At 47.7% G+C, this 27,342-nt stretch overlaps 1 protein-coding gene and 1 pseudogene across 4 annotated transcripts in view; one reads left to right on the forward strand and one right to left on the reverse strand.

Annotated features, from left to right (window-relative positions):
* PTPRT (protein tyrosine phosphatase receptor type T) overlaps positions 1-27,342 on the forward strand; it is an 804,817-nt gene that overhangs the window by 159,575 nt on the left and 617,900 nt on the right. The window lies entirely within an intron of this gene.
* Positions 13,295-14,038, reverse strand: LOC122915823 (annotated as a pseudogene).

Consider the following 27,342-nt stretch of genomic DNA (forward strand, 5'->3'; position numbering starts at 1 on the left):
TTCCTCACGGTGGTGGATGGCAAGTCTGCATTTCTTTGCTGGCTCTCCACCAGGGGCACTCTCAGCTTTTAGAGACCACCTGCCGTTATTGTCATGTGGCCTCTCCCAGCTTCAAAGCCAATGTCGGAGAATTGCCTTTACACCAAAACACTCTTGAATTTCAAACTCCTTCACCAGGAAGAGCCTCATCTCTTTTAAGGGCACATTTCATTAGGTTGTGTCTACTGGTGATAATCTCCCATTCTTAGAGTCATGAGTGCCACGTGACATCCCTTCTCACCACCCAAGAGATACAGCATATTAACACCAGGGAATATGAGTGCAGATGGATGCTTGGAATCCTGCCTACCATACCACCTCCTGTTACAAGGTGTTTTCCACTTTCTAGGGCTGCTGCAGCAAAACACTGAGGACTGGGTATGGTAAAATGACAGAAAACTATGCTCTTTTGGTTCTGGGGGCTAGAATGCTGAAGGTGAGGAGTTGGGGAGGCTGTACTCCATCTGAAACCTGTGCAGGGATCCCTCGTTGCCTCTCTCCAGTTTTTTTCTGCCCTGGGGACCTATCGCTTCAGTTGTAGATCTTTCACTCGAGTCCTCCATCTTTAGATGGTATTCTCCATGTCTCAGTACATCTTCACATGGCTGTCTTCTTATAGGGACACCCGTCATGTTGGATGAGGACCCACTCTACTCCAGTATGACCACTCATCTTAACTCATTCCATCTGCAAGAACCCTATTCCCAGTTAAGGCAACAGTCTGAGCTACTGGGGGTTAGGACTTCAGAATGTCCTTTTGGAGGGATGCAAATCAACCCATAGTAGTGATGTTCTTTTCTTGTATTTTTAGGCCATTTCAAGATTCGGCATGGTAGATAATCTTGTAAGGGTCATTGTTGACTATGAAATAGTTTCATTCTTCATTGTTTCCTTCTGGTACCATTCTTGGAATGAGATATCTGCACAGAAATTCCTTACAATAGATAAAGAGGGGACCCAGTTTCTTAAGACGGCTATGTGCCAGATACTGAGGTGGATACACGCCCGTATGTTTTATCTTATCTTTCCAGACATTAGCAACATTTCATAAGTGAAGAAACTCTAATGCAGGAAGAAACTTGGCTGAAATGTACATATCTAGTGTAATCTGTCAGTCAGGGCCCAGCAAGAAAAACACAAACTCTAGATATTTGAAATAGAAGTGATTTAATGTCGGGAATTGGTTACAGGGTGAGCCAGCTCAGGGATGAACCATGACCAGAAGCTCTCACCATCCTGAGGCTGGGTGGTGCCGAGACGGAGACAGTGTTATTGGTATTTGGGGCTCTGGGTTACTATAAAAAAGCTGTAACTCTGACGGAGACTCCAGGGGCTGGGGGTGTGACACGAGCCCCTGCCTGAGTCAGAGGGAGGGAGGGAGGGAGGGAGGGAGGGAAAGAGAGATCCGGGCCTGTGTATACCCTGAAATACAGATACATATTCTCTGGACTCTTCCTTCCTTCTGCCCTCCAATCTCCTCTAAGCACATCTCGCTGATGACAACAGGAGCCTGGGAAAGTTGTTCTTACCCCGCACCCCTCCAACCCAACCCCTCCCCTGTTACGCATAGCAGAGCAAGGTCATGGAATCTATCTGACAATAAATGGCCTAGGATCATCCTAGCTAATAGCAGTAAGAGTGATGATAATAGCAGAATCATATTAATAGCTACAATTTACTACAGGTAGATTATGACTATGTGCCAGCCACTGTAGAAATTCTCAGCTCACATTTTCTCATTTCATCCTTGCAATAACTCTATGAGTTAGGTTCTCTCAAACTCCTATTTTATAGTTGGGTAAACCAAGGCTCGGAGAAGTTAAACACTTTGCCCAAAGTCATAGAGTTAATAAGTAGAATCTGGATTCATATCCAGTTTGGTCTGACTTCCCAACTTTGTTCAAGTGCTGGTGACATTGAATTAAAATATTTGTATATTTAATACATGACTAATGGCAGGATAGATATAAAATGAGATTGTGACTATCAGGCTTGGTTCCCAGAACACACTCAGGCCATGAACCCATGAGCTGACTGGGGCTCCAGTGAACCTAGGGCAACAACCACCTGTCACCAGTCATAGCTGATTCCCTGGCTGTGTCCCAGCCTTGAGTCTTCCGAGTGTCTAAGCAGCTTGGAAGAGCGAGTGGCCAGGACAGAAGCCAGGGTTGTCATGAGGATTGCATTGAGTAAGGTAAGGTGATGAGGAAGTGCTTTGTGAATCACGGAGCACTCTGTGAATGACAAGTGACACTATTACAATGGACCAAAGCCTTCATTTTCTGAGGGGCTTTGATTTGCACATTATCATTTTGGCTCTTATTTTGAATATGATTTGAAATATGGCAGTAATTGAATAGCAAAGACTTTGTTCGGTGCAGAACAAAAAATCACCTGAATAGCCAGTGTATAGACCTTCTCTCCTGTTTCAGCCTCTGCACTGGACAGTGGACACTCCTTTCCTGCAAAGAGCTTTGCACCTGGTGAGGAAGGGTCATGGAGGGTAAATGTAATTAGAGCTCACAGGGACGTGTGCCGCCATCAGTGTAGATACAGCATTGGGAAGTGATGGAGAGCAGGAAGGATTTGCTGACTCTATCTGGAGCCAGAGGCGTCTTCCTAAACTAGGGCTCTAGAAGAGAGGAGGGAGGGAGGGGCTTTCCAGGTAACAGGCTCTGCATGTGGCAGGTGCAAAGGCCTGCCATGCTTCAGCGTATTGTGGCAGAAGGTAGGATGGGGAGGTGGGGGTGGTCTCCGCTATAGGGCCTGATCATGGAGAGCGTTCTGTATTGGGCCAAGGAAGTGGAACTTTTTTTTTTTTTTCCTTTTTCTTTTTGAGGTGTCATTGCCCTCCATCTGCAGGGTGCGCTGTGATTTACAGCAAACATACTTGTAGTTGACAAGTTGGGTTTGGTACTTGCTGCAGGGAGTGAGAGCCCACACCACGGAGAGCCTTGGGGAGTCTCATTAAGAAGGTGTTAGAAGGACTTACTATAGAATTTGGGCTTTGGTTGGATGACTTTAGGGGGAGGGTCAGAGGGAGCCGGCATTGGCCGTAGACTGAAATCTATCAGGGAAAGGGGACAGTTCTATGATTGGGTATTTGAATAAATTTAATCTAGATGGAGGTAACACTAGAGCGGGATGAAAGATGTAATTGATAAGAGTTTCAGCAGCCTCACATGAACCACGAGAGGGGGATGTGTGTTTTGTGGTTTGCATGGTGGCCTGTTTTTTTACAATTTTCCTTAGAAAAATTGTAAATCAGTCTTTTTCTGCTTCACTTCTTCTTGGTCCCAGGAAGCTGGCCTGGTTTTGGTGTTGTGTGAGATTGGTTAAGCCAAGCAGAGAACAAAAGGGCCTGGCTGGGAGTGCCGGGCCAGCTGCCAGCAGCCTGACGTCCTAGCTGATGGTACCAGTCCAGCTCCTGGATGTCAGGGCTGCTCTTCTCTTTCTGGGAAAGCAGTAGCGAGCCCAGGGAGCAGGGCAAGTCAGGGTCTCATCTGCTTTTGCATAGCTCCTTCAGGAAGATGTGGCATCTCTAGGGCCAACTCTCCCTTGCATTCACTGTGACTTGGGATGAATTTCCTCCCTCTCTGAGACCAACTTTTTCCCTCTAGTGATGGAAGGGCTGAGGCTGGATGGTCTCTGAGCTTCCTTCCCCAAGAGCTGAGATCTCATGATCCTATTTCTAAGAAATCTGTAACGCCTGGGCATTACGGAGTAGTGAGAAGATCAGAGACCGGAGTGTCAGCTGGACCATGAGGACACGCCGGGCCCACTGCACACAGCTCTCTTGGAAAGGCCAAGACCACTTGTAGCTCGGGGTGGGGCAGTGGGTGTGATGGAGATGTGTCGTTTGCCTCTTGACTTACATTCATCCCGTTCCTGGCAATAATTCTCCTCTCCTCTCCCCTTCCCTTTCCATCCATCCCTGCCCCCACCCTTCCCTTTCTCTCTCTCTCTCTCTCTTTCTGTTTTTTTTTTTTTTTTTCTTAATCAGTAAGGGAATTTATTGGTTTATGAAAATCAGTAGTCAGAGAACAGGTCTCCTAGGCTCCCAGCATGGGCTGATTAAAGACTCAAACAATGGTTCCACGCATTCTAGCTTCTTGCTCTCTTCCTGTCGCTCTCTTATATTTTTGGCTCTGCTTCTATCATGTTTCCATTCTCTGGCGCCAGTGCTAATCCCACCTTTCTCTCTTGACGGGTGAGCAAATGACTTCTGATCACCACTGGGGAGATCTGGGGCATGTGCCTACTCCAGAACCATCCCTGAGCCACGGCAGTGGGAGTGTGAATATGCTGATTGAGTTTAAAGTGCACTGAAAGATGCATTCAGCCAGACTGAACCGGGGCCCACTCCCAGAGCTGATGGCTGGTCCGATCGCAAGCTGTATGGGCTGGCTGTGGGGAAGAGGTCTCCAAGAAAAATTTGGGATAGTGCTTAACTGGAATTAAGCACTAATTAAGCATTGTGAATGCCAACCGAGGAGCCAAACTAAAATTCTGGGTTGCCCTCTTCTGGGATGCTCATGGAAATAGAAGTTGGGGTTGGTGGAGCCTTAGATACTCTGAGATGCCCATCAAGCCCCACGCTGCCTCTTTGTTTCTCAGGGTCCTTGACTAAACATGGCCTTACTCTCTCTTGGTCTCCATTGCCTCTGTTGTCCGATGGGGATGGAACGGTGCACTCCCAGCTTTGTAGGGCTGTGTGTCTTTATCCTCCCATCCAAGGACTGTGTGTTCGTTACAGGACACAGGGCAGTCCTCCCAAGGGGGCTGGAAGCCCTTTGTTTGCAGAGACACTGCAGACTGGATCTGTGGAGGGGTCCATGTGCTAGGGGAACTCTCAACAGGTTAAGAACAGAGAACACACTCAGGACTCTGCAAACAAAGGAGTTTTTACCCCAGCCTCTTAAAGCTTTTCTGGTAAGCCATGGCTTGCCTTCCTTGCAACCTTGGACTCTCTCTGCTGCTTCTTCGTTTGCCTTCATCCCTGGGGATGGTGGTGGGAACAACACACACCGAGAAGATGGGCAGCACCTGCGTATCCAGAACACGGATGCTCTCAAGCAGCTCAAGGAATAGCTGCCAGAACAAGGCCGTGATTCTAGAGTCACAAGGAGTGGAAGGCAAGGCAACTATGTTCAAAGCTCAGCAGCCCTCCAGAGGAGGGTGGGAGCATCCTGATAGGGGTGCCATGGCCGGGACTGGTGCAGAAAGAAAGCAGCCGGCTGATGTGGGAGATTGGAGTCTCAGCACCAGTGGCAAGTGAGGTGGCTATATAGGAAATTCTGGGACAGGCGGAGGGTTGGGTTCGGGGGAACCCCAGTGGTGTGGAGCTGCACACATACTCCCGTTCCACTTTGTAACCCAGTGGCCTTGGGCATCTCTCTCTGAATCTCCATGTCCGCATCTGTAAAGTGGCAGAGAAGATCCTCCGGGGTGTCTGGCTTGGGTCCCTCACATCCTTCTCTGTGGACCCCACATTCTCTGGTCTTTGCAGGAATCTTCACTCCTATCCTACTTCGATCTTTGTGGATACAGCTCCAGAGGCCTGAATTTCACCCTGGCTGGTGCGGGGAGGTGACTGTGGCTCTTGCCTTTTTCCACCGGAACCCCACTTCCTCTGGTTCCTTCTGGGGACTCCCCATTGTCTTTGTTCACCGCACTCTGTGAGGGTGAGCAAGTTCTAGAGACTCAAAGAAGCCTCGTTTCTAAGCATCAACTCTGGACTGAAAGGGGTCCTGCTCTTACACACACCCCGATGGTTTCTGAGGAGCATCATCGAACATCCCCCGGCAGCCCCCAACAGGACGGACAAGCCCAACATCGTGTGGGTGACGAGCACCCCCTGTTAGAGCAGCAGCCTTCCCTGCCTCATTCCGATTCCGGTTTGGATAATTTACCTTGCGGCTCCAGGATTTTCTCCAGCATGAGCAGGGATGACTCACATTATTGCCCTAAAACCCCACGGAAATGTATCACCACTCGCCTCCTTCCCAGTGAGATAAATCTGATTATAACTTGTAGATGGCCACTCGTGGCGGTGCCGCAGTTTAAAATGCACTGAAAGATTCATTCAGCTAAATCAAAGTTGTCAGGTGGATCGCCGCAGGGACTTCTCGTTGCAGACACAAGTTGTGTTCCGTCGGCTGTAGCCTTGTGGCGGCTTTCAGACTGCAGCTAGGAAATAAATCCATTAATCAGTATGGACTGCCCCGACTCACGCCGCTAGGCTGTGGGCTCCATGAAGGCACAGGGTATGTCTTGGTTCCCTCACTTGCCTCTTAGTGCCTGGAGTAATATACCCTTGATAACGGACTCTGCATTTTCATTTTAATGTTATATTCTTAAAAAAAAAAATTAGAATTGTCAGTGATCACAGGGGGAAATGACCTCAGAGAGCCTCTCTTATAGTCCCTGGGTGAGAGTCCTGAGGCCCAGAGAGGGACAGTGATCTCTCCTAGGTCACACAACAAGACCCCATGGAAGAGCTGGACGTGAAGCCTGGCTCCTGACGCTCAACCCAGGCCCCTGGTTCTCTTTTGTGCTTTTCTTGGCAGCTCCTGTCAAAGAAGGAGGCTAGGAATTCCATTCGGCCTTTATTCTAGTGTTTTACAGTCTCTTCTGAGTAATAAGGTCGGCTTGTTTATTAAGTTCAGCTTCAAAGTAGGTCAGGGATTTTATTTCTGTGCATGGGCCATTAGCATTCTTAAGTGAGAACACATTTTTTTTTTTTTAACTGAGAAAATATCCTCTCTGTGGATGAGATGCTCCACGTCTGCCTGTTTCCTAAGCTGTGTCAGATCCTTTTAGATGGCAAAGCCTCTGTGAGGGACCCCCGCAGGCTTCTCAGTGGAGGCTGAGGCCAGATGGGAGGGACAGGGAGGGGACCACGTGAGCTCTGAGCCGCAAGGGCAAGGTGATTTCCGAAGGCTTCTCAAGCTAGTGGTCACACTGAATTGAGGTCTGTGGTGTGCGTTGTTGGAGTTAGTTCTCTGAAAAACCCCAAACACTGGCTTAGAGGGTTGAACGCGATGTCAAGAACTCTCTCGAATCTCTTGTGACGCACGTGCCTTCCCAGATCCGGCCACCCAGTGGCCAAGCTGGTGGAAGGGAGTCAGGGTCTAGCTCTTGCTGCTGCTGTCAGGGAGAAGGATCAGGGCGCGCCCCGGTGGGGAGCTGGGGAGGGGGGAGAAGGGCGACGCAACGCCTCATCTATTTAGGGCTGCTCCTGAGGGTAATATCAATTTTACATTTTTAGCAATGACCTGAATTGTTTCATGAGCTCACTCCTTAGTCAATGGTTTTACCCTAAATGGGGCTGGTAACACAATAAAAGAAAAATGGTTTCTATTGACAGTTCCTCTTGAGGTGCCGTGTCTGACACAGCGGAGGCTGCAGAAGCCTGACCGGCTGCATCCCCATCTTATGGCAACTCTGTGGAAGGGGAGAAAGGCCCGGATGTAAACAGCCAGGAGTGCGGGCCACGGTGGGCTGATTAGTCCCCCGACAGCGTTTTCCCCACATCGGTCTGTTCCATGCCCACTTTCATAATTTCTTTCCCTTATCTATTCTCTTATTTAACACTAATGCTTAAAAAAAAAAAAGCATGTTCCTTGATCTCTCAAATGAGAATTCATATTCATATCATTATAATCATTACATTACAATAGTGAAAGGAAGTCTGGTAGGTTTCTAATGCAAACTCAAGTCTGTCTTCAACTATTACACTAATGTATGGGTCAGCGCCCATTGGTGTGCCCCTGATTGAGTTGCGTGTGTACCACTGGTGTGTACCACACTTTGGAACGTGTCAGGGAGGTTTTCCCAAGCAGACGAAATATTAGCAAGGCCTTGAAGGATGTACTCTCTGAGCCAGTGCTTGCCGCCTGTGGATAATCCTAGTGATTCTGTGCAAACACATGGAGTGTCTGAATACACAAGTGAGAGGTGATGTCGTGGCCCCTGGGGACTATGCTTTCTACTGATGTTTAGGTAGTTGGCAAAATAAACCTCATGAGATTAGATTTCTCCTTTGTTACCCTCTTTCACTGCTTTGATTTTGTGCATTGAACTCCATGATTGCGAGTAAGTTGTTGGCTTCCTCTCTGCAGGGGTCTCTGTGAGCATTAGAAGTCCTCCAAGCCCTGAGGACACAGGTGGGCAAGGCCTTTCGCTCCTTCCTTCCTTCCTTCATTCATGTGTTCATTCCCTGCTACCTCCAATGCCTTGTCCACAAGACTGGAGACTGGAAACACATGCAGAATTACCACGCGAAGGGCAGAGTGTTTGAGGAATCACTCAGATGCCCTACATGTTGTCAGTGTACAGGAAATGAAGGAGGTAACGCAGTGGTTCTCAAACTTGGTTGCACATTGAAAAAAACCTGAAGTGTTAAAAAAAAAAAAATGCTGGTGCCTAGATCTCACCCCAGAAATTCTGATCTGATAGGTAAAGGTTGGAAGCTGGACATCAGATGCTTTAGAACTCCTCCATGTGGTTCTCGTACACAGCTGTGTGTGAGCCACGGGTACAACCACTAAAGGTCTTTTTTTAAAAGAGTAGCATAGGGGTGCCTGGGTGGCTCGGTGGGTTAAAGCCTCTGCCTTTGGCTCAGGTCATGATCCCAGGGTCCTGGGATCGAGCCCTGCATGGGCCTCTCTGCTCAGTGGGGAGCCTGCTTCCTCCTCTCTCTCTGCCTGCCTCTCTGCCTACTTGTGATCTCTCTCTCTCTGTCAAATAAATCTTTAAAATAAAATAAAATAAAATAAAAGAGTAGCACAGCCTAATCCAAAGGGCCTTTGGTCAAATGGTACTTGGTACCGTGTAAGAAATGGGCAGGGCAGGGTCCAAGCTGTTTGACATTCAGGTGTGGGTACAGCCCAGGCCTCCTAGAGGACTCCTGGGGAGCTTCCAGCCCTGCAGGGACTTCCCATTTCTAAGGAGGGGGACTCATTTCATGCTGCTTGTCTGCAAAGGAACTGGTTACTTTAGCTTTTGAATTGACCAGGAGATACCAAAATGCTCCCACATCAACCTTCTGGGCAGAACACCTATGGTTTGGGGTCAGTCTTGAGTACATCTTAGCTGTTGGGAAACCTCACTGAGCTTTCCAATCAGGAACGTGCAGAGTTACATTTCCTTTCCCCGAGGGGAATCAAAGGTAGGAGAGGAAATTCATGGGCCCATTTTAAGAGAACATTAAAGGCCTCCAAGCTGTGAAGAGCTCCCTAGGAAGGATGCCTTCGAGATCAGTTCTTTCAAAAAAAAAAAAAATGTTAATACCTTGGAGGATCGTAACATTAAGCCTGTTTGTCCTTTGGTGTATGTTACTTTAATCAGATTGCTTTCCTGATTAAGATCTAGAAGAGGTTTTAGACAAGGCTTTTATTTTTTTTTTAAGCTTTGTTATTACTTATATGTGTTTTTCTTCAATGAAAAATGAGAGCAATTTCGCTGAGACCATCAATGTGCCCTACCGAATAGGCCGAGGTATATCTTTGTAGTAGGGCAAGCTTTCAAATGCACTTCTCATTTTATTGCGCATATGACTACAAAGGTGAGTTTTAGGCCTTTTCCTTCATTTTATCCCACCGCATTAAGAAATAAAGAAACAGATTTTAAGGCTAGCTTTTCTTCGTAAATGATGCTGTATGTGCTAGAACATTTGAATTCATGTTTCCTTGGTGGAGACACCTCTGTCCTACGCTGCTGTGGTATCTGTGTTCCACTGAGTCCTGTCTGGGCAAACATCCATCCATAGTTTGGTTTCTTCACCAGGTATATCCTTTTTGAAGTAATGGCAAACTAATGCCTTCATGGGTATCACTGTCCTATCATATATGGAATAAATATACCAAATGGCCAGGTGTTAATTCCCTTGTTTGCTTACCGCTGCAAAAAAATAAGCACTGGGCTTACCAAGTGCTCCAACATGTCTTTAAGGGCATTAAAATGTCTCCTTTGAGGGCATTCTTCAGGAAAAGTAGGGTGCCTCCTTTTACTTTTATCTCAAAAAGACTCAGCCAAGTCCTCCCCAGGCTTCTGCCGGGTTGGTGTGCTGTACTTTCAAAGGTGATTCTGAAACCGATCTTGAAGGAAGCTGTAAGCATTGTGTGTGCGCATTCGTCGGTGCCTCTTGATGTTCACTTGTAGCCAAGACTTTTCCCTTTTTAGTCCCCAAAACGTCTGGTAAAATTCCTTCACATTTATAATTATTTATGGAGTGTGTATGCAGTATTAGTCACATATTACCCCAAAATGTGGTTGCTTAAACCAGCAAGGATTTATTTTCTCGGAGGCACGGGTTAGGGATGGTGGCGCAGCATCATGGGGTGAGTCTAGCTTGGGGCTCTCACAGGCCACAGTCACCTCGATTCTAGTCCGCGGGGAGATCTGCTCCCAAGTTCACACACTCACATGGCTGCTGGAAGCCTTCAGAAGATCCCCTGAAAAGAGGACTTCCGTGGCTATTGGTCTCAGAGCCTCATTAGCTATTGGCTGAAGTTATCATTTCTTTGGGAATGTGTGGCTGTCCATAAGACAACTCACAACAGGGTAGATAGAGGAGGGGGGAGGAAGGGAGGAAGGAAGAGAAGAGAGAAGAAGCAGGAGGGAGAAGGGAGGGAAAGAGGAGGAGAGAGTAAGGAGAAGGGAAGGAGGGAGAGGGAAAAGGGGAGGAGAGGAAAGGGAAGGGAAAGAAAGAAAGGGAGGGGGAATAGAGAGATACACAAGGAGAGAAAAGGACAGGGCAAAGGACAGTCTTTCTGTAATGGAATCTCAGTAGTAACAACGTCATGTCACTTTTGCAGTCTTCCTTTTGTTAGAAGTGAATAAGAGGCCTAGCCCACTTTCAAGGGGTCAGTCAGTGTTACACAGGAGCATAGATATCAGAAAAGGAAAGCATGGGGGGGGTGGGCAGAGAGATTTCCCACAGCAACTGGGGTCTCCAAGCACCACCAAAAAAGTGACGGTCATTTGCAGATACGGTTCGGGATTTTCTGACACAAGAGATACTGAGTTTCAGCTCTTTACAGCTCTATAGTAACAAAGGTCGTATATTAACTATCTAAGTATATTTTACACTTCCCAGATTGACAGCTGCTTAATAATGAAGCACTGATTGAATTTGGGGTAACACTGCCATCTTCTTCCCTGTCAAGTCCAATGAAGGGATTCTGAAGGACAGTGCCACCTTGGACACATGCCTCTCGGGTTATAGGTTCTGGATTTTACTATCTTACATCTTTTTAATAGTTTTGAGCATATGCTTCCTAGTTCCCATTTTTAAGCAACTATCCATCATCCGGACTGAAAACACAATTTTAAAAGTATTATGCCTCTGAAAAATAAATGAAAAGTGCCACTAAAACTTGCAAAACAAAATAGACATATTTTTTCAGCATTTCTGTGTTACTGAAAAATGCTCTATGGCAGGAAATAGAACCAAATATAGTTAAATGTTTGGCAACTGAATGTTTGATTGAACGCAATTTTGTCAGGAACCTGAACTGATTTGTGAGTGCTGATGAATTTGAGTACAGTAAAAAAAAGTAAAAAATGCATGTGGGCTTGACTTATAACTGGGAGAATGGATGACTTAAACCTTGTCAAAATTAAAACTTCTGCGCTGTGAAAGCTCCCATGAAGACAGTGAAAAGACAGGCTACAAAGTGGGAGCAAATATTTGCAAATCGTGTGTGTACAAAGGACTAGTATCAGGATGCCTGGTTGGCTTAGTGGGATAAAGCCTCTGCCTTCAGCTCAGGTCATGATCCCAGGGTCCTGGAATCGAGCCCCACATCGGGCTCTCTGCTCAGCAGGGAGCCTGCTTCCCCCCACCCCCCCAACACTTGCCTGCCTCTCTGCCTACTTGTGATCTGTGTCTGTCAAATCAATAAATTAAAAAATCTTTTAAAAAAACCCCAAAACACAAAGGACTAGTATCTACACTACATAAAGAGTTCCAAAAACACAACACACTGTATAGCAGAACAAAAACAACAGCACCAACCAGCCAAACCAAAACCAACAATTCAATCAGAAAACGGAAAAGTTCTGACCAGACGTTGCACTCAAGAGGATATGCAGATGGCACATAAACCCATGAAAAGATGTTTCACATCAGTAGTCATTAGGGGAGTCCAAGTTTAAAACCACAGTGCCGTATCATGGCCATACCAGGATGGCTGAGACAAAATGGGAGCATCAAATATTCCAGAGGATTCAGAGAACTCCGATCCCTCATTCATTGACGGCGAGAGTATAAGGTGGCTTCACCCTCTGGAGAGCAGTCTGGCAGCTCCAAGTTTCACAGGACCTAGCTGTTGCATTCCTGGCCATTTATTCCAGAAAGGAAAGAAAACCAGAAGAAGGAAAGCCAACAGTCACACAAAGTCTGTATAATCATGATCATTCACAGAAGCTTTATTTTGCAGTAGCTAAAAACTGACAGCCCAGGTTGTTGTTTTTTTTTTTTTAAACCAGGTGAATGGTTAACTGTGGTACATTGTACCATGGAATCCTACTCAGCAATTTAAAAAAAAAGAAAAAGAATGAATTGTGGCTGTGTGCAATGACCTGGTTCTATCTTCAGGAAATTATAATAAGTGAAGGAAGCCAATCCCCAAAGACTATGGACATTTTTTAAATGTCAGAATTTTAGAAATAGAGAATGGGCTCATGGTTCCCAGGGTTTGAGAATAAGGTTGGGGGGAGTGAGGAGGGAGGTGAGCATGGTTATAAAAGAACAACATGAGGGTTCCTTTTGGTGGTGGAAATGTGCTATATCTTGACTTTTTCAGTGTCAATGTTCTGGTTATAAAATATTGTATGATAGATTTTTTTTTATGAATGACAGCTTTATTTTTTATACTTAAAGGCTGATGAAAAACCATTGCTAATCCTATTAAAATCCAACATCTCAATTGGGAAGGATAACTATATTTACTCATTAAGTATCATTTAAGTTTTCTACAACACAACTTGGAAGCATCTAGCATGGGTATATAATTTCAATACAATGGATTCAGGACCAAGTGTACATGTTACAGGCATCAGGGCTAGATTACTAGATTGCTAATTGTTTCCTCCTCCTCCTCCACCTCCTCCTTTCTCTCCTTTTTTTCTTCCTCTTTGTCCTCTTTGTCCTTGTCATCTTTATCTTCTTTGTCTCTGTCTCCCTCTCCCACCTCTGCTGCTGCTCCTCGTCTTCCTTCTTCCTTTTCTTTTCAATGCATTTGATGATTCATTGGCAATATTTGGTGATGGGCACCGTCTTAGTAGTACTCATGTTTTGGGCCCCAATTAATGATGGATTAATCATAACATTCTGAACTGTGATCTTGTAGCACATGATGCTTTTCCAGCTGGAGACTGTGACGTGGGCATCTGTACTGTAAACCTTTGCCCTGTGAGGGACATTGGAGGCCCTCCTTCAGTTGACGCAGTTATGGTTTTGGGGTTGGTGTGCTAAGTGTGGGAGTACTTGGCCTGCTAGTAACTCAGCCATCACTTAACTGCAGAGCTGTTATTCTTCCCATAGAAGCAGATGCCTTTTTTTGGGTAAAGATTTAAGTCTATAATTTGGAGCAGTCAAGCAATATATATCAGGTATTAACCTAGGGCCTGAATATGGTTCGATTAATGGCAAAGGAGTTTGATTTCTTTTCCTTGCAATATCTAATAAAAAATCTCTTGGGGGAGGAGATTTAAAAGACTGAGGAGCACGACCCTGGATTGCCAATCACACATCATCGGCATCCACAGTAGCTTTCTTAGCATGGCTTGAATAAATTTTTGCATCATCTAGAATTGTGGTCACATATCAGAAAGCAGACTCCAACATCTGATTTATAACTCGCGGCTCCTGTTCTGTAATCCCTGTATCTTTCAGGATTTGTACTGTCGTCTGTGCCTCTTTTGGCATGCTCTTGGGAGAAGCCATCTTTCCAGACTCCAGGGTCAGATTTGCAGGCTCAACCACCCACATTAATGTATTTCAGTCCTGCTCTTGATGCAGATCCTTTGCCTAGACTGGTTTTTCCAACCCCTGGTATTCTTGGAAGCAGGATATTTGGAAGCAACATGATCCTCACCCTTGCATAATAGGTTTTTTTTTTTTTTTTTAAGATTTGTTTATTTTAGGGAGGAGGGGGGGAAGGGAGTGAGAGTGAGATCAAGCAAGCAAGTGAGCAGTGGGGAGGGGTTGAGAGGGAACGGGAGAACATCTTAAGCATATTCTGCACTCAGCCTGGAGCCTGACTTCAGGCTTGATCTCACGATTTGAGATCATGACCTGAGCCTAAACCAAGAGCCGGATGCTTAACAGACTGAGCCCCACCCAGTATGCCCCTCGTGCACAAAGTTATCATTGGGGAAGCTGAGTAAAAGATACATAGCATCTGAGTGAAATAAGTCAATCAGCAAAAGGTAATTATCATATGATCTCTCCAATATGAGGAATTTGAGAGACAAGGCAGGGGTTGTAGGGGGTAGGGAAGGAAAATATGAAACAAGATGGGATCGGGAGGGAGACAAACCGTAAGAGACTCTTAATCTAATGAAACAAATGGAGGGTTGCTGGGGCGTGGGGGTGGGGGTATAGGGAGAGGGTGGCTGGGTTCTGGACATCGGGGAGGGTATGTACCACGGTGAGTGCTGTGAAACGTGTAAGCCTGATGATTCACAGACCTGTGCCCCTGGGGCAAATAATACATTGTATGTTAATAAAAATAAAGATATATAGCAGCTATTATTTGTTAGAATTGGTATAAATCCATAATTATCTCAAAATAGTTTAATTAAAAAAATTAACACCGATGCTTAAAGTAGCAAGCTGGGTTCCTGGGGTCCTTCTGGGCAGGGATGAGCAGCCCCTTTCTGAGGTAGTGTGTGCTCTGCTCAAGGCTTCTTGTACTGCTGAGTTTGCTGATAAGATCAAGCCACCAGTTCTTCTGACTCCTCTCTACTCTCAAAATATTCTTCACTCCAAACTTTAATGGGAAAAAAAAAAATCAGATTCCCTGACAGAAGAAGAGTCTTCTGGCTTTTGCACTGACTCATTCATTCAATAAATACTTATGAAGTGTTTACTGTGTGCCCAGGATCAAGGCAGGTGCTGTGAATAAGATACTGAAAAATATCAACGTGGCCTCTGCCCTCATGATGCTTACATTCTAGTGGAGGACACCAGCGTGAATGGTCACAGAAAATGTAACTGCCCTGAAGAAGCATGTCTGAGAGCTCCTGGGGAGGTCTGGAAATATGGTTTGAACTGAGCTGTGGAGAGTAAACTAGGTGGAGCAGGGAGAAGAGGAAAGAGTATGGGCAAAGGCCCTGAGGTAGAAAGGCTCACAACACGTTAGGAATATTTGAAAACAGACCCATGTGTCTGGAGCCTGAGCAGCAGGAGGGCCAGTGGCAGGAGATGAGGCTGAAGAGGCCGCCGGGCCCTGTCCCTCATGGTGCTTGAGGCCACGTAATAGAATATAGTTGTTACTTTAGGAAGATCAGGTTAAGACAGGACACAGAGTGGAGAATAGATCTGAAGAGGGAAGAAATAGAAGTAGGGTTAGAAAAGCTTATACATATCATGCAAATGGGTGATAGGAAGCTCTTCCCCTTTTGTTGATTGAAATCTAACAGCACAGCAAAGTGCATTGGCTTTAATATATGAAAGGATGTTAGACTTGCTTTTGATTTTCATCCTAATTTGAGACGCTGGGATTTTTTTCCATACGCAGTCATATAGTCTATGAATAACGAGAGCTTTATTACTTCCTTTCCAATCCTAATGTCTTTTATGTCTTTTTCTTAGCCCATGGCCATGGCTTGAGCATCCAGTAAAACTGGGGAGATTCAGGGGAAAGTATTTACTATTTACCATGGATTGTGATGTGAGACCATGTTTTGGATGCTTGTTATCAGATTAAGGAACTTTCCCTTCTCTTCTTAGCTTGTTGAAAGTTTTATTGTGGATAGGGGCACCTTGGTGGCTGAGCAGGTTAGGCAGTTGTCTTCCGGCCCAGGCCATGATCCTGGGGTGCTGGGATCGAGCCCCACGTCAGGCTCCCTGCTCAGTGGAGAGCCTGCTTCTCCCTCTCCCTCTGCCTGCTGCTCTGCCTACTTTTGCTCTCTCCCTATCTGTCAAATAAATAAATAATATCTTAAAAAAAAAAAAAGAAGTTTTATCGTGGATAGATTCCGACTTTCGTCAGATGCTCCCTTGGCATCTCTTGGGATTGTTGCATGATTTTTATCTTTCAGTCTGTTAATATGATGAGTTATACTGATTAATTTTCTAATATTAAACTGATCTTGTATTCTTGGAATGAACCCACTGTGGTCACGATCTATTACTCATTTTATGTATCCCTGGATTTGGTTTGCTAATATAATGTGTAGGCTTTTTATCTCTCTGTTCATGAGAGAGATTGGCCTGGAAGTTTCTTTTCTTGTGATATCCTCGTAAGGTCTTGGCGTGACAGTTATCCTAGGCTTGTCAAATGAGCTGGGAAGTATTTCTTCTGCATCCTTTGAAAGAATTTGTGTAAAGGTGGTATTCCCTTGAAACCTTTTCTACATATAAAAATGCAAGCTTCTTTTAGAATTTTGTCCCTGGGAGGCGTTCTGTCTAGAAACTGTGTCACTTTGTCGATCACCTCAGAAGTTGCTCTGTATTTCTCTGGGTTAACCTCTGTCTGTGGTTAAGAAGCACATGACAGAGGTGTTAGAAACATCTAGAATAGTGCCTGAAATGGGATACCTAGTAAATATGCCCTCTTCTCCCCTTCCATATTCTCTCCTTGCCCCAGAAGTACTGAGGTCCCGTGGCCTGTGGTGGGTGCCAACTTGAAGCCACTGCTCCGGTTCTCAGAGCCCAGTGTCCACCTGCTAGAGTCAGAATTATGCCTCTGGTCTGTGAGGCCTCAGTGGCCCATGGTCTATGAGACCTTTCCGTGTTCTTGTGTTCAGAGGCCTTTCCCAGAGCGCTGCTCTCTAGACCTGCTAACACCAGCTCTGTCTTCCTGCTGAATGTGGCAGAAGGCAGGGGCAGCCCAGGTGGGGCTGGCGGTGGGGGTGGGGAGGTTGGAAGAAGCCACGTTTTTCGGATCCTTTTTATAAAGGGGGCATTCACCTCTTAAAGTCTCCCCAGGAACTGAGCAGCCTGTCCTGAGCCCCTTAATCCGTCTGGACGCCTTTTCCTGACACTTGAGAGCAGTCAAACCTTGTAGTCACTTTGGCTGTTTGAGCCGCTTAGAGCCCAGTACCTCCTCTCCCTGTTCCCATCCTGCACCTGACACCCAGGGGTATGCTGAAGAGAGAAATTTGCAAAATAACAATATCTCTAAAGCCACCGCCCCTTTCCTTTGCTCTCTCTCCTGTGGCTGGTAACATAGCAACTGAGGGAACTGCCTGGACTCAGGTTGCCCTGAATTGCCTCTTTCTCTCCTCCCTCCCTCCCTCCCTCCCCACCACCCAGCTCTCCCTCTCCTTCAGTTCTTCTCAGACGCGTTCTGTGAAGACGCCCCCGGCCCCTGTGTTTCCCCCTGGTGCTTGTGGAGGGTGCGTTGCCCGTCCCGTTGGGAGATTAGCGGTTCCCGCATGCAGCTTCATGAACCCCAGGTAGCCTGGTGCTGCTCAGATGCCCAGAGCGGAGTTCATGGGGGGCTTGAGAATGGCGGGGTGATCCTTAACGGAGGGGGATGTGGGCTGGGGAGAGGGACAAATGCGGGAGGCCCCAAGGCAGGGGTGAAGGGAATAGCTCACGTTTCACTGGGGGCCCATCATGTTACAGATATTTGCATTGGGTCTTCAACAGGACCCAGTGGGACGGGATCCGTTACTCTGGCTTTACACGTGAAGAAAAAACTGAGGTTCAAGGGAATTAATTGAATGGCCCAAAGTCATAAAAATAAGTGATGGAGGTTCTAAGTCACACTGTCTGTCTGCCTGCCCGTGGTATGGGAAAATGAATATGAACATGTGAAAGGGTAGAGTCCAGAGTATGGGGCCTTGTGTGCAGAAGCCAGTACAGTGCCCAGGGATGCTGGGCAGGACGCCTGGAATGGAAACCATGTACGTGGACCAGGCAGGCGTTGTGGAGGTCAGGCAAAGACTGGGGCTCCACAGGTATGCATGTGCCCAGGACTCACCTGGCTTATTGGATCTTAGTCTTATGTTGGTCCTGGTCCCAGTTCTGGTCCCTTTGCTGCCCCTTTGGTCCAATCAGAGACTGAGTCCTGGCCAATGTCCTAAACCTGTGTCTAGTCCTCTGTCTCTCCAGCCCCATGGCCGTTATCCTGGTCCAGACATCATCATCTCCTTCTCAGTGGTGGACATGGTGCCCCCTGACTCTGATGTCTCTCCTTCGGATCTGTTCTTCTCCCGGCACTCAGGAATCATCCAGAAAGAACAGGCACGTACATCACGTGACTCCTTACCAAGCCTCAGGCCGAACCCCTGGCTCCTCAGGAAGACTCTTCCCTCTCTGGTCCCTGTTGACCTCTCCAGTTGCCTTTGGGCCCTTTCCCCCTCCCCTGACCATGTTCCAGCAGCCGGGCCATTCTGGAGTGACCCCGGCTCTTCTCGTCTCCACGCAGGTGCCTCCTTCCCAGCTGCCAGTCAGGCTGTCTCCTTCTCTCATGTCGACTTCATGATTTGATTTCTCCACGATGCCTTCCCTCATGCCCTCCATCTGATTGCCGCCTCCGAGTCCCTCCCTAGGGCTGCTTTGACTAATTACCACAGACTCAGCGGCTTGAAACGTACAAACCCATTACGTCCCGAACATGGAGGAGGTCAGAAGTCTACAGTGGGGCAGCGGGGCTGCATTTCTTCAGTCTGAGGGAGGGTCTCTTCCCTTGCCGCCTGCAGTCTGTGGAGGCCGCTTGGATTCCGCGGGGTGGCCCCTTCCTCCGTGTTGGAAACCAGCTGCGCAGCGTCTGCTGGCCCCTCTCTGTCTCTGACTCTCCTGCTTTCCTCAGTCACTTAGACGGAGCCTTCTGAGTCCACTGGATCCTCCTCCCCAGGCCAGGACACTCTCCCCACTCATGCCTTCATCCCATCTTCGGAGTCAGGTTTGCCATGGAAAGTTCTGGGGATGAGGGCACGGACATCTCTCGAGGGCCACCGTTCGTTCTGCGTACCACACTCTTCTGGGTGTCCCCCAGACCCTGGCCTGCCACTGTCCGGCCCTCCTCACCGTGTCCTGCAGCTCAGCCATCCCTGCCCCTGCTTCACTCCCCAGCCTCCTAGGTTCGTCTGAGCTGGACACGATGCTTTGCTTTGACTTCCTGTCTTCAGAACACAGATCTAGCCGCTGGTACTTGTTCATTGAACAGAACACCTCTCTCCCTGGCTCTCGTCCGCCGGGCTTGCTCTCCAGCTGCCCCCGGTGTTGAGAACCCTGGGGGCAGTTCCACACATCGGTCAGACCTGAGGACCAGAGCAAGCCGTCCCCATACCCCAGCGCCGCCGGGTCCTAGCTGCATGACCTGGGACAGGATTCTCGGCCTCTGGGCCTCCGTTTCGTCACCCACAAGGTGGAGAGAATTCTAAGATCTTCTGTCAGTCGGGATCTTAGGAAGGAAACCGCAAACCGTAGTGGGTACTTGAGACAAAGAAGTGTTTAATTTTTTAAAAGATTTTATTTATTTATTTCACGGAAAGTGCGTGAGAGAGAACACAGCTAGGGGGAGTGGCAGGCAGAGGGAGAAGCAGGCTCACTACTGAGCCGAGAGCCCGACGTGGGTCTCGATCCCAGGACCCTGGGATCATGACCTGAGCCAAAGACAGACGCTTAACCGACTGAGCCACCCAGGCGCCCCAGACAGAGAGTTACACAAGTGTTGGGAGGATGACAGAGCAAACGTGGGACACTGAGGCGGCCAGGAATTGCAGGAAGCATCTCTCACATGCGGCACTTGGTCACACAAAGGGATGGGCGTGTGGAGGAGGGGCCCTGCTAGGCGATTCGGAGCCCTCTGAAGGTACTGCTTCTACAGGGGCCAATGGGGGATATCCGCGCATCTCCTTCCCTCTTCCACATTGCTGGTCTCTGCAGGGAGCCTCTGTAGGTCGGACTGAGCCAAGGCCGGCAAGGGAATCCCTAGTGCAGTGTGTAGAATCCCTGCCCTGGCATCCCAGAGCCGCTTCTCACACCGTGGCCTTGGAGCCGAAGGACCGGAGGTGAATAACTAGCACATTCCTTTGAGATGTGGTCTCCCTCACCTGTAAAATGGATACAGTGATAGCGTTTACCTCAGGGTGTGCCAGGAGAAATCAGTGAGTCCCCACGCATAAATCCTGGACTAGAGCCCACACATGGTGCTGGGAGATTATTCGCCTTTGTCCCTTGCCCTTGCTGCCTCCTGCGGGTGTGACAGACAGGGCGTCTCTGGAATCAGAGCTTCAAACTGGCCAAGGCCTGCTTTCCTTCCACCCAATTCTCCAGAGCCTACCTGCTGGGCAGGGGTGGGGCAGGGGAAGCAGACCGGGCCTGTTCATGGACCTGGGCTGTTCCAGGATGAGATACTTCTATACAGTGTGGCCTCTGATTCCAAAGGCTTGGGACCCTGGCTCTCCAAGCCCACCCCCCCTGGGGGTGGGGAGGGGGAAGATAGACTCCTGATTCATACTTTCTTAGGACCCTTGATTAGCTGGCCAGGAAAGAAAGGCTCTTCTAGAATGATTACTCTGTTCTTAATTTTGGGAAGTGGCCCAAAGAAGAGTGATCTCAAAAATATCGAGGCGCTGGGGGGAAAAAAGAGGAGCCAGGAGCAGACAGAGTGTTACAGATCATGAAATCCTGCTTGGTGCTGAGTCGTTACTGAATTATGCATTTTTTTAAAATGACTTCATTGGTTGCAACACCACTGTGTTAAGTAGACCGAGGCTGAGCTCTTAAATGTATCTGCTTGTGGAAATGTTGGCAGGAGTTTACTCTGACATTACTGGGGCCCCTCTTTATCCTGACATGGGAAAGGGAGCGCATTTAATAGAATCTTTGTGTCTCTCTATGGGTGGGGGGGAGTGCAAAACGAGGGCACCGGTTTCCCACTCGTTGCTGGTTGGGAGGTGGGAGACGGTAGTCTGCGCAGTGCACTTACGAGGTGCTGGGACTGCTCTGGGATTCCCGACTCTACTACCTCATGGGATCCTCATGGCAAACCTTCCTGCGGGTGTTGCGGTTATCTGTGTCTCTATCTATAATGGGGTTATCGTCCCCATTTTACAGATGAGGAAACTGAATCACAGAGAAGTTAAATAACTTGCCCTGGTTTTCCTAATCTCTTACCTCGGGTTTCTCCAAAGAACGGGGCCCTGAGATAATGGTTTGCAAGTCGTTTATCTGGAAATGGAAGAGAACAGTGGTAAAGGGGCGGGGCAGTGAGGCAGGAAAGGAAGAGGCTGGCTTCTCCCGGAGGGTGCATGAATGAGCTGGTCGTTCTGGGGAGCCTCTGATGGTCAGGTCTGCTAGAGATCCTTTAAAAGATCCTTTAAAAGTAAAGCAGGCCCAGCTGAGTTAAGCAGCTGCCTTCGGCTCGGGTCATGATCCCGGCGTCCTGGGATCTAGTCCCACATCGGGTTCCTTGCTCAGCGGGGAGCCTGCTTCTCCCTCTGCCTCTGCCTGCCATTCTGTCTGCCTGTGCTTGCTCTCTCCCCCTCTCTCTCTCTGATAAATAAATAAAATCTAAAAAAAAAAAAAAAAAAAGTAAAGCAGGCCCGTTGTCCCACTAAGGGTCAGGGAAACTGGGCTGTTGTCTGTCCACTAGCTCCTGTTCCCTATTGGAAAACAGTGGTTGCAGGGAGTGGTAATACCCTGGCATGCCCAGTCTGCCCCACAGTGGCTCCAGCAGACCCTGGCAGCTGTAGGAAGCTTCTAGGCCGGGGCATGTTGGTGCTGGGTTAGGAAGTCACTGGTGCATGGCAGTATTATCCACTGAAACTACAAGTGGCCCCGAGCTAAGTCAAGAGAACATGGCCTGGGTGCCCCCACAATCTGCTGCAGATGGGGTAGAGAAGGTAGCTCAGCCATAGGGAGAAGTTGCTTAGAATCCTAAGAAGTAGAAATGTTTATGCCAGAAAAGGGAAGAATAAATGCTCATAGGTGGTCCATGTCCTCGAATCCCACACTGGGGAGGGAAAAACTGCCGGGATGCTCTGACTCCACGATCCAGCTCACCCTAGAGCAGGCCCCGTGATGGGGCCTGGGGACCCAAGCCCACATGGCTTGGTGTTTGCTCGCGAGAAAGATCTACCAGCAATCATCTCCATGTGCCGTACAAGTTCTGGGATGAACTTGTGCTCAGGGAGCCCTGAAGGGCCTGTCCACTCCAGAGGATGCTGTTAGTGTGCCCAATGCACGTCTCTCTCCCCTGCCTGGTGCACCCAGCCCCCTGGCTGCCAGGAGTGTGGCTGCCAACGGCTCCCACCTGCCCCCTCTACTAGCTTGAATATCGACTGTTCCCCTGCGAATTCAGGTTCTTCCTAGAGCCTCAGAACGTGACCATGTTTGGAAATGAGGGTCTTTGCAGATGTAATTTATTCAGTTAAAGTGAGGTCATGCTGGGGAAGGGTAGGAGCTCATCCAGTGTGATTGGTGTCCTTATCACAAGAGGGAAATGTGCACAAAGAGACACAGACACACAGGGGAGAAGCCACGTGAAGACAGAGGCATGACACATCTGTAATCCAGGGCAGATGAACGTCTGCTGGCAAGCACCAGAAGGTAGAGGAAGAAGGAAGGACTCTTTCCTGGAGGCTTCGGAGGAAGCATGTCCCTGTTGGCACCTTGAGTTCAGACTTCTCACTTCTAGAATGGTGGGGTAATAGAATTCTGGTGCTCTAAGCCACCCGGTTTGTAGTACGTGGTTATAGAAGCCCTAGGAATCTACTACAGTCTTCCTGGGGTAAGTGTCCTCAGCCACGTGGACGCTGCTTGGCTGAGGGGCTGGGCCCGCACCCTGGAGTAGCCTAGACCAGCTGATGACACAAGTGTGCAAATGGCTGACCTCGTCTCCATGGGGGACAAGGGAGGTGGCACACTCTGTGCTCCAGAGCTCCCCTGGGGTCAGGCTGCTGGAGTCTGCCGCTCGAACCACACCCACGTTTGGCTTCCTGACCTTTCCCCTACCATTCCTCCTTCCCGAAATTCTTCCAGTCAAGCCCTTGCACAGAATGCTTGTCTTGAGCTTGTTTGTCAGGACTCTGGGCTAAGACCCAGCCTTGGGGTGAGAGCCGGAAGGGCATCCCAGAGAAGAGCTGACCCTTGAAGGACAAGAAAAAGCGAGGCTCCTGGACAAAGGGAGGAGTGAGAGACTCTTCCAGAGAAGTTCGGTGTGTCTGTTAGATCCTTTCGGGAGCTCAGTTCCTCCATCCCCGAGTCATGATTTTGATTCATCCCAAGGTAGATGTCTGTCTTCGAGTGATTTTTTTTCTCCAAGGAAGGGCAAGTAGACATTATATTTCCTGCAGGTTTCAGAGTCTGAAAGTGTCTTTCTCTTGGCTGTGCAAGTGCACCGCAGTTTAGCTGTGGCTGGGAAGTCCCTGGGCTATGAAACATCTTCTTAAAACCTTGTGTATGTGTTACATTATTAGGGCTGGGAGCCACCCCCTACCCTCCACCACCAGCATAAGGCTGCCTGGGCCCCTGATCCTGGCTTCTTGAATTACTAGTTGTTCAACAATGGGAAAGTTACTTAATCTGCATCTCTTTCTTCTTCTTTTATCTTTTTTTAAGATTTTATTTATTAGAGAGAGAGAGAGAATGCATGCACACAAGGAGGGGGAGGGGCAGAGAGAGAGGGGGAGAGGGGGAGAGAGGGAGACTCCCTATTGAGCAGGGAGCCCGATGCAGGGTTCCATCCCAGGACCCCGAGATCATGTCCCCAGCCAAAGGCAGATGCTTAACTGACTGAGTCACCCAGGCGCCCCCTACTTCTTCTTTTAAAAAAAACAAAACAAAACGTGAATCATAATAGTACCTACCCCTGGCGTTGCTGTGACAATAAAACAAGTAAGTCAATAAGAACAGTGACCGGTGCATACAATTTTGCAGTACATATTAGCTGGCACTGCTGTCATTTGGGATTATTATTACTATTTTCATCAACTTCCCTGTTACGTCACCATGTTTCAAATCGAAATGCTGAAGTCTGGGAACTGATCGCTTAGTCTTTTTTGTTTCGACAGAGGCTGGTTTTTAAAACTCTAGATGCTTGTGGGAACTTTCCTCGTCGTGTATTTCAAAATATTAACCGGTTTATGCTTAATTTCGAGTCTCATCATTGATTTTGCCTGAAGCCCACTGTGTTCTTCATCCTCGGCAAGCTCAGATCTTCATTTATTTCAAAGAAATTTTCTCTGGCTGTGTCTTTGATTACTGTTTGTTCCACGTATGTGATGTCTCCTCCCCAAGTACTTGCAGCTCTTAGCATGAATATCCTCTCCCCGTTCTCTGTAACATTCTCCCCCTTGCTCTCTTTCTTCTCTTCAGGGCAACCCCAGCATCTTGTTTTGGGAAAACTTACCAAAAATTTTCTTTTGAATAAAACATCCAATATTTACTGAACATGGTCTCTGTGTTAGGCTGGGGCACAAGGACTGATTCTGGTCGGCCCGTACTGGTAAGTTAGTGCTGTGTCTGCTTGGGTCTTCTGCTCTGAGACCTCAAGGGTCCACACCAGGAGGGAGAAGGTGGGATCTCCTGTTGGTGACTCACAGTCAAGGTGGAGTCCGTGAACATATGCCCACAGCATCTCTGTAGTCCTTGGTACAGGCTTTAGATAGTTTTCTAATTAGAATTGTGAAACAGTCTTTCAGTCTGAAGATGAAAACCTGGAGAGCCTCAGAGGCTGAGTGGTTTGTCCAGGGTCACAGAGCTGGTTCGTGCTAAAGGCAGAGCAAAGAAAGATTTGGACCCTGTCTCCAAGCTAGTTTTCCCTTTTCCTTTTTGATCCTCAAGTCACTATTCTATGAAACAGTCTTGCGTGCCAGTCACTAGCGTCTCTAACGAGTATGATGCTTTGAGTATCCATGAAGCAGAATCGAAAAGAAAAATGGGGCTGGTTTGGTTAAAAGTAAAAAGAAAACTATCCTGATGGAGAACCATGGCATGAGCTAACCTATGGTAGCAGGAATGATTAAATAGCGTGAGGGTCTGTGTGTCTGTTGGTGGGTAGGGGGCGGCGGCATTCCCACAAACTCTCGTGGGTCGGTAAATAGCAATGCAATTAGAAAGTTGATCAGATAGGCGGGTGGAGGGCGGTGGAAAGTGTCAGAGGCCAGGTTCCATCCACCTAAAACATGTCAAGGCTCACTTCATGTCTTAGCAACATTCAGTTATTCTCCAAAGGTTTGATTTCTGTCTAGAGCAGACAATACATACACACCAAGCTTGCTCTCTAGCTATTTGAAGCACTTTCGCTCTCTGTCGGAATTTCTGGGGAGTCAAACTGTTACAAGTGCTCACAGCAGGAAAAAGAAAGACAGAATTGGTCTGGAGATTGCTGCCTGAGGACGAGGTGGAATTACATTAAGGGGTCACCTCACCACCTACATATTGGAGGAGAGCCTAAGCAGGTCCGGGGCAGCTGCTGCCCAGGACTCGTATGTGGAAGGTTCATGGGAGTTTGTCCTTGAAGTGGTTTGATGCCTGGTTGGGAGGGGCCAGTGCCGTCTCTCAGCTCAGCTCCCCAAAGGCTAGACTTTCTCCATCTGGATTTGGTTCCAGACTTTGTCGATGGAGCGTGCCATCAAATGTGAGGCACTCATTCCTGGCTTTGCACAGTGATGGCGCAGGGTCAAGTAGGAAGAAGGACGTGGTGGTTTCATATGTGGAAAGGCTCATGGATGTGAACTGGTGGGTGAAGGAATGACCTCTTCTTAGGAAAAATAGCATCTGGTGATGCTGGTCGAATTATCTGGGGACAAATGATAAGGGATTAAAGGCTCATTCCTTCCAGATAGTCTGGGGTTCAGCTCCAGGTGAAATTTAGTGGCATTCTTCCCACCTGCTGGGTCACAGAAAAGTCATATTTTGTTTGCTTGTTTCTTTATTTTCCTTAAACATAGCACTTTCATACAGCAAAATACCTTTATTTGAAGAGTACAGCTTCATGAGTCTTACACAATCCTAGTCAAGATACAGAAAATTTTTATTATCCCAGAAAGTTTTCTTAAGTCCCCTTCTAGGCAGTCACCCCACTAGGGGTACCACTTTTCTGATTTTTATTATTTTACTACCCAGATGAGTATGTAGTACATTTCAGCACTCCTGAAAGTTCTTTTGTGCCTTATCCCGATAAGTACCTGTTCCCATAGGTAACTGTAATTTTGACTTCCGTCACTGTAGGTCAGTTTTGCCTCTTCTTGAACTTCTCATAAAAATGGAATCATCATGCCTTTTTCTCTCCTTCTTTTGCATAATGTAATTTTGGGATTCACCTGTGTCATACATGTCCATAGTTTATTCCTTTTTCCTGGCTATTCCTGGCTATGGTATTCTCTTGTATGGCTGCATGTCATTTGGTCAATCCATAAACATACACCTCCCGTTTCCTCCTCCTCATCAGTTTCTAAACTGCCTTCTTTTCTTCTTACTCTTCCCTCATTCAGTCCTTGAGTGAAAGTTAAATGTGAGCTGCTGGCAGAGGATTGTGTCTATTTTGTTTACTGCCGAATCCTCAGTACTCAGGACAGCATGCGACAGATAGCGGGGGCTCAGTATTTGCAGAAGGAGTGAACTCACAAATGTTCTGAGCACCGAGATTTAATTGTTTCCCAGTATGGCCCTGTGTAGTACCTTCTCTAGCATCTCACAGCTACAGAACCCCCAAAGTCATTCTCTCTTTGTTCATAAACTTAACCTGAACCCTGGGCCCATGGGTCACAAGCTCTCTCTGCAAGGGCTTCCCTGACCTCTAAACCAGATTAGGTCCCTTCATGGGCCCCCTAACTACCTCTGCCACTTCAATTATGACCTTCATTCCACCATTGTCATTGCTGCTTTAATTGACTGCTTCACCCTCTTGTTCTGTGCGTCCAGAGAGCCCACGTTATTCTTCCCCTGAAGTCCACATGCTCAGCACTCTGTCTGGGATGTGAGAAGCAGAGAGTATGTACTAGGTGGGGTTTCTTTTCACAGGGAGTTCTGTCCGGTCATTCGTCTCAAGATTGTGACAGTTAGACAAAGCCCCTCATGAAAAGAAGGATGAATTTGAACACCTAGCCTCTGCTAGGGACTGTATGATTGTGTGTCCCTCCCTCCCTTTCCAAATTCATCTGTTGAAG

This window comes from Neovison vison, chromosome 8 (genome assembly GCF_020171115.1).
Source record: "Neovison vison isolate M4711 chromosome 8, ASM_NN_V1, whole genome shotgun sequence".
Taxonomy (NCBI): Eukaryota; Metazoa; Chordata; class Mammalia; order Carnivora; family Mustelidae; genus Neogale; species Neogale vison.